The sequence below is a fragment of the Peromyscus maniculatus genome, chromosome 2 (assembly GCF_049852395.1).
Source record: "Peromyscus maniculatus bairdii isolate BWxNUB_F1_BW_parent chromosome 2, HU_Pman_BW_mat_3.1, whole genome shotgun sequence".
NCBI classification, from domain to species: Eukaryota; Metazoa; Chordata; class Mammalia; order Rodentia; family Cricetidae; genus Peromyscus; species Peromyscus maniculatus.
Window position 1 is genome coordinate 23,237,429 of NC_134853.1, and position 18,290 is coordinate 23,255,718.

General features: G+C 38.2%; 1 protein-coding gene and 1 pseudogene across 2 annotated transcripts in view; one reads left to right on the forward strand and one right to left on the reverse strand.

The window, feature by feature from the left end:
- Positions 1-18,290, forward strand: part of Cnbd1 (cyclic nucleotide binding domain containing 1) — a 364,314-nt gene that overhangs the window by 180,618 nt on the left and 165,406 nt on the right. The gene's annotated exons all lie outside the window — the stretch shown is intronic.
- LOC102917461 (heterogeneous nuclear ribonucleoprotein A3 pseudogene) lies at positions 15,647-16,977 on the reverse strand (annotated as a pseudogene).

Here is an 18,290-nt window from a genome sequence, read left to right on the forward strand (position 1 = left end):
AGCCTAGGTTTTGCGCTGTGATGAGCAGCACTGGTCCATCTCTCTCCTCTTTTCAGCCAAGTCTGAGAGCAGCCTATGCTTCCTCTTCGTCCTTCCTTTCACACCATTAGTAAATCTCCCTGTGCACATTTGCAGCTATTCAGGGTTCACGTCTGGAAATATTCCATTATATGCTACTATGATGGCCACGGTGTAAAATGCTGCCATTTGTGATCTGGTCACTAGAAGTAACCTCTTACTAATATCTGCTTTTATTCACATCTTCTACTAATCCTTTCTTTTATAAAGATTGTATGTAGATAATTTAGAAAATACATTCAAAATACAAATCACATTATCTTCTACTTCAAATCTCTCAGTGGCTTTTCATGACCTTAAAAGGAAAATGGCAATTCTTTGTTTTACTGTGAAGTCCTGCTGGAGTGTCTCAACAGAATATTTTACTACATTCTTCATCCACAGCCTAAACACCTATAATCATAAATCTAGAGGTGCCATTTCCATTTTCTCCATTACACATTTAAGTATAGTGGTGGTTATATTTAATATTTACTCCACTGAAATCAGTAATAAGAGAAATTATTCTTTGGAAAGAGTATAGTCTCTATACTAGAGCAAAGTTGAGCCTGCCTCTAGAGGTCTGTTGGCAAGAATCTTTAATGTAGTATGGAGACATTTTCTTTAAATGAAGGCTTGCATGATTTTGTGTTATCATCTGAATGAGAGTTTACATGTAGAACTGATAGGTGGGTTACACTAAGAAATATATTTGTTATTGTAGAAACAGAATGAAAGATATATATTTCTGGAAAACCAGGGTATACTCTGACTCCCTTGCATAGTGTCTCTATACTCTCTGGCTGTGCCAGCCTTCATTTTCATGAGTCTTGACTCTCTTAATATGTAACTTAATTTGAGGGAGGTGTAGGACCTTAATTTAAGGGAAATCAGTCTATGTATTGGCCAAGAAAACATGGCATACTACCTTGTAACAATTAGAATGTGTCTTTTCTTTCACAAATTGAACTAAAGAAACCTGGGGTATTGGGCAATAATGAGAAGGCAGAAAGATGTAGTGAACTCGTGGAGTATGAGCATCAGTGGCCACCAGTAAACCTCAACTGACATGTGCACAGAATTAAGTCAACAATCCCCAGAGCTGGAAAACAGCTCTGCAGAATGAAAACTCAAAAGTATTTGTTTGCAAGGGCCATAGTAATAAAAGAATGGAAACATTCGATTTTAAAGGTCTGTGCAATAAAGAGAGTATCTACATTGCTTCCTTCTGTTAGTTTTCAGAGTTTCTTGCATTCCAAGTTTTGTTTCAGTTCCATTTTCTGTGAGGCTAAATCAGTTTGGGTTGAAATTCTTTTTCTCTTTTTGTTTGAGCTAATAGTCTTTTTTATCTCAAACAAGAGAATGAAATCTGAACAGCTTAATCAAAATCCACAATTCATTTCAGCATTATATCAGAGAAAAAGGACACTGGGCAAAGTTAAACAGACAGGAAGAACTCTGCACAATTGAAGTGAGAGCCAAGGCTCATGCAGTAGGAGACTGAACTCTGCACCATAAGACAAAGACAGATGTGTTTCAAGCATTGGAGTGGGGTAGTGGGGTGAGGTAGCTGCGGGACTTTGGAGGGACTGAACCATGGGTTTAGGACACTGCTGCCTGGAGCTCGGAGAAGTTAGCCTTCCTTCCTCTCACAAACAGAGGGATAGGCTGTGTCCCTTTGGATGCTTATATTTTGAAGAGACAGCACCCAGGCCCCTAACAAAGCTATTGTTGCATTGTAAACCAGCAAAGAGCCTGGGACACAATTTTCATCTCAAGGGGAAGAGAAGGAATTTTCAGTTTCTAGTATTCTGAAGTAAATACTCTAAGAAGAGGGGGTCAGGGACTCATAATCTGGAAGAAGACTGGATAATGGTGAGTCAGACTGAGGCAGTATTAAAGTTAAGGGTATTTTATCATTTACCTTGGTAATAAAGACACTGATAACCAAGCTAATGGACCTTGATCCAAAAGTTGTCTTGTTTTCAAACTGCCAACAGCAATATATCAAAGTTTCTATTTCATGTATATAACCAACAGCATTTTTTAACCAAATCAGATAGTCTATATATACATAAATATTTAATTTAATAATTATTTTTTTCATTATTTGCCAAATATTGATTGCATATCTGCACTATACCAGATACTGGTCTAAGCAGTAGGAATTTATTCATCAGTAACACAATATTCAAAATGTTCTGTAGGGCTAGAGAGAAGGCTAAGCCATTAAAAGCACTTGTTGCTCTTCCAGAGCACTGAGTTCTGTTCCCATCATCCACATCAAGTAGATCACACACACACACACACACACACACACACACACACACACACACTCACAATACACACACACAATACACAGAGAGAGACAGAGAGAGAGAGAGAGAGAGAGAGAGAGAGAGAGAGAGAGAGAGAGAGAAGAGAGAATAGAGATAGGAGAGAAAGTTTAAACAAATAATCTAAATTTAAGTTGCTTAATGTGACTATTGACTTCATCATGATTATTTTGAACAAAGAAAATCTATAATTATGCACAATGAACCTCTGAGAGACTCTGGAGTTGCCCATGGCATTGGTGGATTGAAGTGAATGTAATTGTAGAAGGAAATTTTTAAGATGAGCAAAGGAGTGGAGAATAGCCAACCCAGCTTGACTTCCTTCCTGAATTTGTACAGGACCAAGCTCCTAGATCCTGAGAGAAGTCTTGTTTGATAATTTCCCCATGATAATGAGCTACTGCCTGCCACCCACATGTGCCTCTAAAAACCCAAACCTTACACATATCTATCCTTTGTATTCTGAGATTTCACATTATTTACGTTTATATTTGTGTTATATATTTTCTGTCATAAGAACCCACCAAATCAAAGCAGGAAAACAGTCAAACCAGGTCTCATATTTCTGTGGCTTCAGGAACTTTGTTCTATTAGCTTCACCTCCTTTAAGGATTTTAACCTAGGAATGTTCCTCTTCTCAAATAATGTCAAAATGATTTCCAGTAAATAAACACAGATGCAGGGAAAGTAATTATATCACTATGATTCCCTTCCCTTGTTGAAAGGGTATTTCTTGCTACTTGCACATGTAGTCAATTTTGAAAAACTGGTATGTGGTTGTACACACATATATTTTTTACTTGACTGGGTAGCTATTTACTCTTTGGCTTGTTGATGGCTCCCCTAATTGGATAGAAAAGGTGTAGTTACTCACCACACTCTAAAATATTGAAAGGTGACAGAAGAAAAGCACTTTACTGGTCTCGTGGGGGAAAAATGCTTATCTGTAATTGTTTTGCTCTCTGAAGAAATATATCAGACTGCCATTTCCACATGAACTTTCTAGATATAGTGTGACCCACTATTTTAATGTCAACAGAAACAAGCCCTTGTAGAGTGTCTCTGCTTTTTGTATGCTCTAGTTAACCCAGGGGACCTTTCAGCTATAATTTGCAGAGAAAAACTGTAGGCTGGCATTCGAGAGGTACAAACTGATTTCTGAGCAATGTTGTAGCATGCAGAGTGATATATTGTGGACAAAAGTAATGAAGATAAGAAAAGAGAAGTAAATCACTTAGTACACTGCTGAACACTCACTAATCATCCCTAAGTGCGAACAGCTTTCGACATCATTGTCTGCAAAAAGCTACCAGGAAAAAACAAACAAACAAACACCAGATTCTAACGCAGAAATCCTGTCAGTTCAGTTCAATGAGAGCTTAATTCTGTATGTCTTTCACAATCTTGAGTGAGTACTAATTCTGGAGCAGAAATGAGACCTGCAATATAGAGGGGGTTCTTGGATTCTTCAAGGGAGCTTGTGCAAGGTAGTATTAGCTGGAACATGGTGATGGTCTTTCCACTGTAAGCTTGTCTTATCTGCCCTCTCCTCATGGCTCTACGCTGCATCTTGCTTCTCAAGATCAGGAACTATGGAAGTACTATCTAGTGCACATGACATGGCTTTACCAAGATCTACATCTTGAAGACTCTGGGTACATCTGAGATTCACCTTTTCTGTGAAGTCACACAGAAACCCTGATATTGAAGATGCTGCCTTTTCTCCAGAGTGTATTGTTAATGGATATGTCTCTGTGATCACTTTCTCTGTTTGTTGTTGGTGCTTAGAAAAAAAGCTATTGATTTCTGTAAACTGATTCAGTACCTTCCCACATTGCTGAAACTGTTGATCAATTTTAAATGATACATGGTAGAATTTGGGGGATCTCTTATGTGTACTAACCCATTGAGTTCATTTGTGCTGCTCAAACAGGCATGGGTATGGGGCCCTCCAATAGAGCATATTCGACCTCCAAAAAGAGAGGAAATGGATATAATAACATAAAAAGGGAGATTATGGAATCTACTTTTAAAAAAGGAACTACTTGTTTTAAATAAGATAAGTAATGAAAATTTTTTTGGTCTGAGTTTATCAGATGTTACTGGACTGGACATTGTTAATATATATAATGGAGTTTTTTGTCTGAATCTGTCAAATGTTAATGGACTAGACATTGTTAATGTAATCTTGACTGTATATTGCATATACTTATTGGAGATAGTTTTTCTTGTATTAGATATAAGCTTTTTTTAATTTTAGACAAAAAGAGAGGAAATGTGGTGGTATTGTGTTCCCCAAAATATTGTGTACCCTAATAAATTTATCTGGGGTCAGAGAACAGACAGCCACTAGATACAAAGGCTAGAAAATGGTGGCATTCACGCCTTTAATCCTAGCACTCCAGAGATAGAAATCCCTCTGGATCTCTGTGAGTTCAAGGCCACATTGGAAACAGCCAGGCAGGTGACACACGCCTTTAATCCCAGAAAACCAGCCTTTAATCCCAGAGAGTGATGGTAGAAAGCAGAAAGATATATAAGGCGTGAGGACCAGAAACTAGAAGCTTTTGGCCTGGTTAAGCATTTGACCGGTTAAGCTTTCAGGCTTTGAAGCAGCACAGTTCAGCTGAGATTCATTCTGCATGAGGACTCAGAGGCTTCCAGTCTGAGGAAACAGGACCAGCTGAGGAACTGGTGAGGTGAGATAGCTGTGGCTTGTTCTGTCTCTCTGATCTACCAGCATTGACCCCAATAACTCGCCTCAGGTTTGATTTTATTAATAAGAACTTTGAAGATTCATGCTACACAAGCCTTTAAAAAAAAAAAAAAACTGACTCTCCCTTTCCCAAAAGCCACCAATTCTCTATAGCTCCTCAGTTAGAAATGTGGAGTTGTGAGACTTCACCCTCTCCATGGTATAATATTTATGGCTTGAGTTTATACAGGATTGTACAGTCAACCACAAGGTCATGAGTGTATGGTGGTCTTCTCATGGCCAGAAGACAATGTTTTAATCTAGTCTTCTCCAACCTCTTGTTCTTAGAATCTTTCCACACCATCTACTGTGACAGTACCTAAGCCTTGGTGGGAGGGATTGATATAGATGTCTCATTTATGCTAGAGAACTCCACTGATACTTGTTCTTTTTGTGGCACCATTAGTAAGTGTAGTTTTGTTGGAGTATGGTCTTATTGGAGGAAGTATATCACTGTGGAGTTGGGCTTTAAGGTCTCATATATGCTCAAGCCACACCCAGTGTCTCAGACTACTTCCTGTTGCTTACAATCCAAGATGTAGGTACTCAGCTACTTTTTCCAGCACCATGTCTTCTTTCACACTACCATGATGCATCATGATGATAATGGAATAAAGTCTGAAAATTTAAGCCACTTCAATTAAATTTTTTATTTTTATAAGAGTTGCTGTAGCCATAGTGTCTCCTTACAACAATAGAAACCCTAAGACAGAAGTTGATACTGAGGTATTGCTGTGATAGACCTGACCACATTTTTGTTTGAAATAGTATGGACTTTATGAATTTGAGTTAGGAAAACAGTGAAATGCTTTAAGTGCTGCTTAATGGGCCATACTAGTAGGATCATTGAAGATAGTGGTCCAAGAGATACTAGAATTGTAGGGGCTATCTCAAGAGGTTTCAGAGGAGAATTTTAGTATGTTGTCTAGAGATCATTCTTATGATACTTTTGTGAAGAATGTGGCTGCCTTTTGCCTTTATCAAAAGAGTCTACTTGAGGCAAAAGTGAAGAGTTTTGGATTAATCCCATTGCCAGAGGAAATATCAAAACAGCCTAGGATCTACTCTGTTGTATGATTACTACTGTTCATGCTTATAAAGATTTATAATGAAAAGGAGCAAGGTGAGCAAAAAAAAAACAAGATATAAAACAATTTGAGGAGAAAATGAGCATCAAAAATGGAGTTAAGAGGAATAAAGTTAAGTCCTGTGTTTGAGGAGACAAACATATTGAGAAATGGAATAAATGGAGTGGTGGCCTCAGGGCAAGATCTCACCTAGATAAGTCTCCAACTTGTGAAAAGGAATTAAAGAAGAACTTAAAGCCAGTGTGGTGGTACATGCTTTTAATCCCAGCACTGGGAAGGCAGAGGCTGGGGGATCTCTGAGTCTGAGGTCAGCCTAGTCTACAGAACAAGTTCCAGAACAATCAAACTTAGGCAGTGAAGGAAACCATCAAAAACCAAAAGTTGTGGAATATATAATTGAACTAGGGGCAATGTTCCAGCCCCAATAAGCAGCAGAACTTGGCATTTCAGCCACATGGTTTTGGCTTTAGAGTTAAGAATAGAAGACAGGGACTATGGAATTTGCCTTTTCGACAAAGGAAAACTGCTGAGGCCAGGCATTTGTCAGGGGTGTCCCTGAATGGAGACCCAGAGAGACCATTGCTTAAAGCTGTGAAGTGGAAGCCTGGATTGTCTAGGAGACCCCAAGATATTGGAGATGCCAGAACTGTGGGATATCTGCCAAGGACAGCTGCTACCAGGGAATAGAAGCCAGCCCCAAAGAAAGTATGTTGCAGACAACAAAGCTGAAAGGAGTTGGAGATTTGAAGAGAGCTTTGACATCAGACATGGAGATGCAGAGTTTGGAGTTTACCCAGCTGGTATTCAGTCTTGCTTTGGTCCAGTATTTCCTCACTTTATTCCTTCCCTACATTTTTGAATGTTAATGTATATCCTGTGCCATTATATGTTGGAATTATGTAATCTGCTTTTGATTTTGATTTTATAGGGAATTACAGAAATTATTTGAATCTCAGAAGAGACTTTGAACTTTATACTTTTAAATAAGTTTAAGACTGTGATAGACTATGGGGGCTTTTCAAGTTGGACTGAATGCATTTTTGCATTTTGATATGGCTACAAGCCTTTGAGGGTCAGTGAGTGGAATGTAATGGTTTGAAAGAAAATGGCCCCTAATGAGTGGCCCTATTAAGATGTGTGTCTTTGTTGGATTAGGTGTGACCTTGTTGGAGGAAGTAAGTCTCCTTGAAGGTGGGCTTTGAGGTCTCATGCTCAAGCCACACCCAATGTATCAGACCACTTCCTGTTGCCTACAAGCCAAGATGAAGGACACTTAACTACTTCTTCTAAATCATGTCTTTCTACATGCCACCATGTTGCACCATAATGATAATTGACTAAACCCCTGAAAATGCAAGCCACCCCAATTAAATGTTTCCTTTATGAGTTACTGTGGTCACAGTGTCTCTTCACAGTAAAAGAAACCCTAACTAAGACATTCTTATACTTTTTGTACCACTATTGCATTTATGGTTTTATCTTGCCTTGCTGGACATTATTGTTCAGTGGGGGTCACACCTAGTTGAGATTGTTTGTGATTGCCCCCACCCTGCAGCCTGCACTGCACTTTCCAGTATTATGAAAGCTATTCACAAGGGAGGAATCATCCTGGCCAATTCCAACTTGACTTCTCCATGTTCACTGACCAAAGTGTGTGGTATCTTCAGTAAAAGAAAATGTCAAATAACTAACTTCACTGATAATTTTTATGTAAAAATGAGGAAACCAATTTCTAAAATGAAAATAATACCTGATTATTAATTCTAATTGCATCCTAAAAGTCCAGAAAGTAGGAACTGATAAATATCCCCTTCATTTCTCAAGTAGGAATTATTTTTTTTATTCATGTAGTCTCATATCTTAAATCCATTTGATAAATTATATGCTTCCATAGATGAGTCTTTGTGGTGCATTATTTCAATTATTTTGTTCAGGGAATATATATTAAAATAATTTTGTTGTGTATGATTCTTTGACAAATTCACTTTTAATAATTGTGGTCAGTTGGCTGTGGGAATAAAAAACAGAAAGACATGGTGTATCTATTCCATTTTCGTGTATTTCTCTTATAAAAGGTAAACGCTACAACCTAGTTCACTGTTATTACAAGTCAGAAACTTGGTTCCCTGTAAACATTCTGTTGTGAAGAATGAGGCCTCTGGGTTTGTTTGTTTTATATTGTTTATAGAAGATGGGGACATTTATTTATAATGTGTGTTTTAAGGAAGAGTAGCTATATATCCAAGTATCAGAAATACTTACCTTGAAACCAGATTGATTTGGAATGAAATTAACACCAATTAAAACTTGTAAGGCATAGAGCTAAGGATTCTACAACCCCCTTTTTAGGGAGAAGTTATTGGAAAATGGATCATAGGATAAACTTCTGTGTAGAAACTGAAATGAACAGATGTATGAGCAGAAGAACATTATTTTAGAAAACAGTCATCTCCCAAAAATCACATTCATATTACAGCTGTATTAGCAATTGTTTGTGTGCCATTTCATTTTCGAGATTTAAAGTTGATTAACAATGTCATTTCTTTTATAATCGGTTTTTTTATCATTGAGTTGGATGAGTGATTAATTTATGCATTAGAGTTTATATGTCTGTTTCAGTAATATGAAAATAGTAGAAAATAATGATACAGTAATAAAACATTTATGTGCTGGGAAATAAATTGATGTCACTGAAACTGCATAATGCAAGGCAAAAGTAATTGGGATATGTGACTGTCTTGGTATGATGTTATCACCCCACATGGTGACTTCTCCATTATATGAATCGCTGCTGACCATATAGAGATACATATTTAGTATTCTTTACATTCAGCAGGATGTAGCAACAAGAGTTTTGGCTGACATATATATTTTTAATGTTCTTACTTTTGCCCTTCCCTATTCTTTTTTGAAATTCTTATGCACAGGCAATTTTGCCTAGGGGTTTGGATGAACTCCCAGAACCCCTCTTCCTATGAAACAGACTCAGGCAGGTCAGAGGGGGTCTCAAAAATCCCAAGGGCTTGCTTGTAGCATGAGAGTTTGAATAATTTATTTTCCTTCCTAGTACACTTGCCTGTTTTTTCATTTTATTGTGCAAAACACTCTATTTGATCTTTTGAAGTGCAAACAAGCACTTTGGTGTGGGTAAATAGCTGAGATTTCTCCATTAGATATGTCTACCTCACAATGGAGGCACATACCAAAAGGAGATTATATTTTCCTGTTGGGAGTTTTGGACTCAGGCAGACCAATGCATTCACTACTTAGTGCTCACAGGAGCAGGAGCATGTTACTGTACTTGATTTTTTGTCCCCAGGATTGGGTTGATGATGCTTACTTTTTTGATTACAGATGTAAAGTGTATGCAACTTTGCTTCAGATAGTACTGATCTTCAGAAGGCCCTCAGTAAATGAGTCTGTCTGGAATATTATTAATTGATCTTAGAGTTGAGCTCTTTTGAGTTAAACAACCTGTGACAAAAAAGCCAGACTCTGTACTTTTTTAGCTGCAAAGGTTACATAATATTGCTGTATACCCATTTGTTTGTATATATAGATTCTTAACAGGATTTGCTTTAATAGCTCATGAGAAGACTCAATGAGTTATATATAGCTCTTAAATCAACAGTAAGCACACAGTGAACCCTCAAAACTACTTTTGGAGAAAATGGATTATATTATAAGATTATTAACACTCAGTACTATCAATGATACTATGGAAAACAAAAAAGAAAACTTGACTTTGTTTCAGGGAATTTTGTGCTCAACTGTAAATCCTGCTCATTACTAAGGTCTCAGGTTCATGTTTTCTTACTAGTTTTGAACTGTGTACCTACGTTTGCATGGTGTCTTGAAATTTGAAGAGCAACATAAATTCAATAACCTTGCCAGTTATAAGCAATGTACCCCTCTATGGGTCAGAGGCAGTTGGATCTTAAAATCCTCTTAAAATCCAGAGACAGGCCACTCCGTGGTTTTACAGCAAAGTAATGGTTATTCAGTTGCTATTTTTGGAAATCTTTGTAACCTGAGCCCATGCTTAGGCTAATGAGCCTGCAATTCTATGTGTGGAATGCTATCAATCTAAGGGTTTCTATAAAGTGTGAAAAGAGTGAACACTGAGCAAACAGCCATTCTGAAGCAAGTGCTTTGCTTTGTTATATAAGTAATTGTATTGAAAATAGAAAAGATCATTTCTATCCTCTAATAGGCTATGTGCTATCATTTAGCAAAATCATCCTGTAAATCTGCATTCACACAATTTGAAGCTTTTTACCATTTATTCCCTATTTCATTCTTTAGCTTGTTTTCAGTTTCTAATAATTGTTTTTCTTCAGCAGTTAGCAAGCTGTCAAATTTAGTTTTATGGTAAAACTTGAATGTGTCATTTTACTTTTCTATCTTGGTGGATGTTATTTGTATTAGAATATAAATGGTTTGTATTGAATTTTACTTCAGTATAGACTCAGGCTCTATCGGGACTTGTGTTCTTGACAGTGTTTCATCTTTCAGTCCATATCCTGTGAACACCACTGCCTTGTGCTGAGTTGAATGAGGCCAAAAAATTGCTTACTTCATTTTTAAATTCATTTCTGCTTGTGTGTGTGTGTGTGTGTGTGTGTGTGTGTGTGTGTGTGTGTGTGTGTGTGTGTGTACACCTTAGGCCAGAAAGGGATCTCAGATCCACTGGACTTGCAATTACAGGTAGTTGTAAGCTTCCCAGTATGGGTGCTTGGAACTGAACTCAGGTCCTGTGGATGTGCTGGAAGTGCCCTTAATTGCTGAGCAATCTCTCCAGCCCCGTGCTTACTTCACTCTTAAGGTTTTCCAAATAATAACCCTTAAATATTTATTTAGCTTTTATGGAATTAACATATAGTTTTAAATAGAGTGTGATGCAGTGAAGGGCAGAAACCTTGGCTATGGCTCTTTTCTCAGGAAACTTTTCTGGGCTGGGGTGGGACAGGGGTTAAAATGTTGCCAGCTATGTGTTTTCTTTTGCTTTTTGGACAGGACAAGTCATGTCATAGTTGTAGTCTTGATGTAGAGGTTTCTGTTGTCATGTGCGTAGCACCTCTTCAGCAATCTTGAGGTCCACACCTCCCTTGAAGGTGTCCAGGCTGTGGCAGACTACCAGTTCTTAGGCACTTCCTTCTGTCTCTTCCACAAGAATCCTGCTCACATAGCTGCACAGGCCCATTCCAACTAATGATTGATTATAACATGTATTATGCAATGTACTTTTATTGTCAATATGTAACAAATACAAAGCTTACAAAGCACTTCTGCAAAATGTGGGCAGATACATCTTCTGATGTAACAGAAATATAACTGTTGTCTTAGCCTTCCAATGAAGACAGTAGGAGCTCTCCTGTGAGATAAAGGACCTGTTCCAGAAAAATGCAACTCCTAGTATATACATAGATGATTTTGTGTATATCAAATCAAGCATAGTTTTTATAAATATGCACATGATTAATTATATCCTGTTGAAATATTTTTCTATCTCAAATAATTTTTCTGAAAATAAAAAATAAAATAAAATAATCCATTTCTAAATACAGTTTTAACAATATGAGATTTTATATTTATGTTCAAAAATAAATTCATAATTTTCAGAAATTAACTCAGAAATGTAGTGGTTAGCTATTCTAGCTTTGACCTTGAAGCACTGCCCCTAGTGAGGCAGCAGGTAACTGATATGACTGCCTATGACCTGCCCCTGGGGAACGGCCTCTTTGGACCCATAAGACCTGAGATGTGTACATGCTGAGCCCCTCTTGGCTGCTCATGATCCTGGATGCTGATTTGCAGACCAAGTCAGAGTTTTCCAGAGAACTACACTGGACTGCATCTCACCTCTCCCTGATCCTGTAACTGATCCCTCTACTGGTTTTAAGTTGCCCCCAAATAAACCTCTTTTAAGTATCAGATAAACTACGTGGAATTACCTCATTAATTGCCATTTTACAGAAGGACAAACAAGAGCCTTTATCAAGTAACTAATGGAAGCAAAAGCAGAGATCCATAGTCAAGCACCAGGCCGAACTCCAAGAGTCCAGTCGAAGAGAGAGAAGAGGGATTCTATGAGCAAGGGGCATCAAGATCATGATGAGGAAACCTACAGAGACAACCAAACCAAACTAGTGGGAACTCATGACATTTAGACCAACACCTGTGGAGTTTTCATGGGACTGGACTAGGCCCCCCGCATAAGCAATTTTTACTGTATTAATCCTACAGATAGATCCCTAAGTCTGAGAGTCTGAGAGATCATTCCATCTTGTTATATATTCTTCAGTTTCATCCTTCAGTGCCTTAAAGTTTTGGCAGGCATTACTATAATCAGATTATATTGTAGGAAAAATATCTATTTTCAACAAAAAAATGAAATTGACTTATCATACAAAGTGATGAGTTATGATACTTTGATTCATATGCCACTGTGATTTTCTCATACTTTGCTCCTATTCATCCCTTCCCCATTGTCCTAGATCCTGTTCCCTGTGTCCATTTTGCTAATAGGCTTATTCTCTTTAAAAATATTCCCTTGCCGGGCGGTGGTGGCGCACACCTTTAATCCCAGCACTCGGGAGGCAGAGCCAGGCAGATCTCTGTGAGTTTGAGGCCAGCCTGGTCTACAAAGCGAGTTCCAGGAAAGGTGCAAAGCTACACAGAGAAACCCTGTCTTGAAAAAAACCAACCAAACAAAAAAGTACTCCTTTAGACCTTCATGTAATATGTCTTTCATGACCCTCTCTTTTTTCCCTCCCTTAAGATCTCTTCCTCCCCTCTTACAGTCCTTTTGCTCTTTTCTTCACACACACACACACACACACACACACACACACACACACACACACACACACACACAGAGTAATCTAGAACATGCATCATTATCAATCTGTAATAAAAATCCCTGCATGGTGGAATCAATAAAGCACAGCCATGTGAAACAAGAGAAAAGGTAATTCTTGAATTCTATGAAATTCCTTTTACAATTTTTTAAAAAGTAGAATTTTAAAACCCGACCATGTCTTAATGCAAATGGGAATTTCAAGAGTTAGTATTCTAGACTAGTATTTGATGACTATCAATGCAAGGAGTGAAATAAATATCCAGTATCTGCAAGGGTGAAGTTGAAATCCAATATCTGTGAGGGTGTCATTCCTATGACTCACAATTTTATGCTGGAGAATGGCTTATCTGCTCTAATGAAAAGCTGCTACAATAGAGTGATATCACCTTGAGATTTCTATCTTTTGTGGGACACTAAAAAAGGATGTGGGCTGGCAGGAACCTCTACTTTACCAGGATCTTCAAGAACTATATTTAGCCAGGCAGTGGTGGCTCAGCCTTTAATCCCAGCACTTGGGAGGCAGAATCAGGCAGATCTCTATGAGTTCAAGGCCAGCCTGGTCTACAGAGTGAGATCCAGGAAAGGCACCAAAACTACACAGAGAAACCTTGTCTCAAAAAACCAAAAAACAAATAAACAAACAAACAACAAAAAGAACTATATTTGTCTGTTTTTATGTCACTCTGCAGTTCCTGGGAAATTATTCTTGAATTGCTAGAGTAACACAAGTCACATCTACATCTTTTACATCTTTATTTTCTTCAATAGTATAGAAGAGAAAATAAAAGAATTATAGTAAAAGCAGTGTTTTGTGCATGCAATATGGAAATTAGTTATGTCACCTTCTTTCATAGTACTCTGAGAAGACTGGTCGCTAGAGGAGAGGTATCACACAATCAACATTTATAGAAAGTTCTACTAGCAAAAGATACAGGGAAGACTGACATTATATGACAATCTGATATCTCTTCTACATTTTTTAATAATTATGTAAGGTGGTTTACAGAAATAAAGGGTGGAAAAAACACATAGGTAATTAGAAAATATGAAAGGGGAAATTAATAAGTAAAAGAGTAACTGAGTGCACATGACAACACTCTAGAGTTTCAAACACAGGAATCTAAGCAAATTTCTGGATATTGAGTAAACTTATTCAGGCTATGGATTTTGTATGGATTTTATGGATGCTTTAACAAGGCACTCAGCAATGAAAATACACACCTACAGCTAAGAGTAAAAGAAAAATGGGAAAATTGTTAAAACAGTACCAATTTCATTAGTTAACTCAGTGTTGTGAAACTCTTGAGCATAAGATTCAGTGGATGTGGATGTGTATGCACAGGGGGTGATTATATTGTCATTTCATTGGTCTACAAAACAATTTCAAATTTGGTTACACACTGATGTAGGACAGGTGTTGTGTACAGGGTTACTTCATGGGGCCAAGAGATGCCAAATATTCAAATGTACCACAAGACTCAGGGGTTCAGACTTTTATGTTTATCTATAGTTCCTTTTGCAGGATTTTTCAATCTAAAGCAAAGAGAAAAATAAGCAGAGCAGAGAAAATCTTGCTTAAATCTGAGCAATGATTCATACTCAGAATTGTTTTTCAAATATATGGCGAGGGAATAGTTATGAATTATAGTAATGATATTTTTTAGGAACTTTTGAGATCTTTTTCATTTGAAAGTACTCTTTTTTTTTTTTTTTTTTTTTTTTTTTTTTTTTTTTTTTTTTTTTTTTTTTTGGTTTTTCGAGACAGGGTTTCTCTGTGTAGCTTTGCGCCTTTCCTGGAGCTCACTTGGTAGCCCAGGCTGGCCTCGAACTCACAGAGATCCGCCTGGCTCTGCCTCCCGAGTGCTGGGATTAAAGGCGTGCGCCACCACCGCCCGGCGAAAGTACTCTTAATGCTATTAAATTCACACATATGCTATTTTTTATTACCCAATCCTAATTAACTAAAACACACATTGCAAACATATAGATATCTATTCTCTCCACATATCAGTGCCCATTCATCATGGTTTTGGAAATGGGGAGAACAGTTTCCCCTTAAATTGCAAGTCAGCAGGTGTTTCTTTACAGTTAACTTTAGCAAAATTCATACAAAATAGTAATTAACAATGATCTTCTTTACTTGTTAACTCACAAGGAAACACCTTCAAAACTGCATTTTTGTTAAAGTTTCTCTACTAAAATGTAGAAAAACTGACTACGCAAATATTGAAAAGTTAAAAATTCCTTAATTTTTTTTTTTTTTTTTTTTTTTTTTTGGTTTTTCGAGACAGGGTTTCTCTGCGTAGTTTTGCGCCTTTCCTGGAGCTCACTTGGTAGCCCAGGCTGGCCTCGAACTCACAGCGATCCGCCTGGCTCTGCCTCCCGAGTGCTGGGATTAAAGGCGTGCGCCACCACCGCCCGGCATAAAAATTCCTTAATTTTTTATTCCTGGTACCACTACCACAATTTACAGGGCAATATACCCGATGTAATAAAAAGAAAAAGAAAAAGAAAAAGCTACAACAGATAAAAGACCTCAGGAATGTTCATCTCCTTGACACTGTATTGCATGAATCAATAGCTGCACTTTTTGCAAACTGTGGCTATGACAGTCCTGAACAAGAAGCGTTTCCTGTTTAAGCTGCAGTAACTTTCCTGACTATGGATCATCGCTCCTTCTGTGGCAGATTTTTACAGTTCCTCTAATGCATTTAGGACGACTGTCTCACTGCAGCTTTCCTGACAACTCCTCGCTCTCTCTCCTGCTAAGAACTGTAGCCCTTTTCTGCTTTTATTTTTTAAAACCTTCTGATACCATATCCACCACTTCCACCACCAGATCCATAGCCACCACCATGGGGACTGCCTGAGCTTCTTCCACCAAAACTGCCCCCTTTCATGGGCCCATAATTTGATTGCTGTTGTCCATTATAATTTCCAAAGTCATTATAGTTCCCAACACCACCATAGTTACCTCCACCAAAATTTCCTCCTTCATTGTAACCATAGTATCCTCCTCCATCACCACGTTGGTTTCCATATCCTGGTCTACCACCACCATACCCAGGGCCACCAAGAGAGAGCTGCCACCATCACCTCCAAAAATCCATTATATCCACCATCACCACCTCCATAACTACCTCTGCTGCCACCACCTCCACCACCATAGCCTCTTCCACCAAAGTTTCCACCAGGACCAAAATTACCTCCACCACCTCCAAAGTCTCCATGCCCCACCTCCACGACCTCTCTGTGATCCAACAGACTGCATCTCTTGTTCAGAAAAGGCCTTTTTCACTTCGCAGTTGTGCCCGTGAATAGTGTGGTATTTCTGAACAACAATTTTTATCAACTGTGTCATGATCATCAAAAGTTACAAAAGCGGATCCTCTCTTTTTTTCCACTCTGCCTGTCTTCCATAACTTCTGTGGTTTCGATTTTGCCATACTTTTCAAAGTAGTCTCTCGGATTATATTCTTCTGTATCTTCTTTAATACCACCAACAAAAATTTTCTCTACGGTTAAATGGGCACCAGGCTTTACAGAATCCTCTAGAAGCGGCTCTCTCTGGCTCCACCACACGCCCCTCCACCTTGCATGGCCGAGCATAGACTGCAGCATCCACCTCTTCAACACAAGAGTAGGTCACAAAACCACAGCCCCTGGAACGTTTTGTTTGGGGATCTCTCATTACCACACAGTCTGTAAGTGTGCCCCATTTCTCAAAATGTTCTCTTAAGCTCTCACCTGTGGTGTCAAAGCTCAGACCACCAATGAACAGCTTCCTCAACTGTTCCGGTTCCTTTGGGTCCCGGTCCTGCTGCCCCGGCGACGACCGGAGTCCGGCTGGGGGCGGCCGGGCGGCGGTTTTACCTCCATTTTGAGACCGGACTCGCCTTTTCCAACTCGACTTCAGTATCTAGCAATGCTATTTTAAAAGATAAAATTCATTTAAGTTTTGAGGTGGAAAATTAAATTACCATGAGATTTATTTTCCTGTTTTTTATATTGGAAAATTAGTGCTTTTTAATGATTGCTTAGCATTGGCAAAATCTTAATTGGCTAGCATAAAAATGTTTTCTCTTTCTGAAATAATTTCGATAATTATTTTACTCCGGGTGTTTTCCCTGTTAATTTAAATGATAAAGTTGAAAATTGGTATTTGTAAAGAGGCAGATGCTACATTAGTCTATTTGTACTTTTATCGTAAAATATCTCAGACCGAAGAGAAATGCTCCCTCACAGTTTTCCAGGCGTCAGCTGGGGAAGTCTTGTTCACCGTGCTTCAGGATGGGTCTTTGCTGCTGCCTCAGAAAGGTAGAGTAAGGGTCTAACTATGCGGGAGGCGGAAGGCTGGCAGGAGATGGATGGGTGCGACTCGACTATGGCCTCTCTAAATGCCCTGATAATATTCAGAAAGGGTGGCACCTAAAAGGTAATTATGTCATGGAAGCCCTTCTTCTCATAAATTAGGGACATTGTATGAAGAGATTCATGGAGGGAGACTGTGGGCTCCTCTTTGCTCTCGCACTTTTCTGCCATGTGAGGAAGAAGCACCACTTCCCATCAGAGGATGCTGTGTTCACATTAGAAGGAAAGCAAGCTATCAACCCTGTCAGCAAACATTGCCAAAGCCTCTCAGTCTCCAAGCCTTAATGAGAAACAATTTTCTAATCTTTTAAAATTAGTTTCCCGGGTTTTCCTGTAATAGCAAAGTGACTTAAAATCTTGATTAAAGCTTATAAATGTATTGGCTAATTTAAATGTGCACCTTTTGTTGAGAAGAAATTATTAACATGTAAACCCTTAATTTTTTTCCTAAGCCAAATACCTATGCCTTTCATCCAATTTTAAAATCAGATTATTTATATTGTTGTCACTGAGTTTTGAGCAAGGGTAGTAACAGGAGAAACATTTTAGGACTGTCTAAGTTTGGACAGGCTTATAGCAGCAAAGAATGAGAAGTTGTCATATTTTCTCAACCCAACCTTTAAAATGTATCCAAGAGATACAGGATTATCTTAGAACCCAAGGTCCAATACTCAGGCAGTAGATGGTTTTACTGAACCTGTAACATTTCTTCTACAGATTAATAAGTGAATCCTTGCAAATTAGTTTTACACATAAAAAAAAAAATCACCTAAATACTCCAGTAAAATAATTGAGATACATTATGTAGGAAACAAATTGCT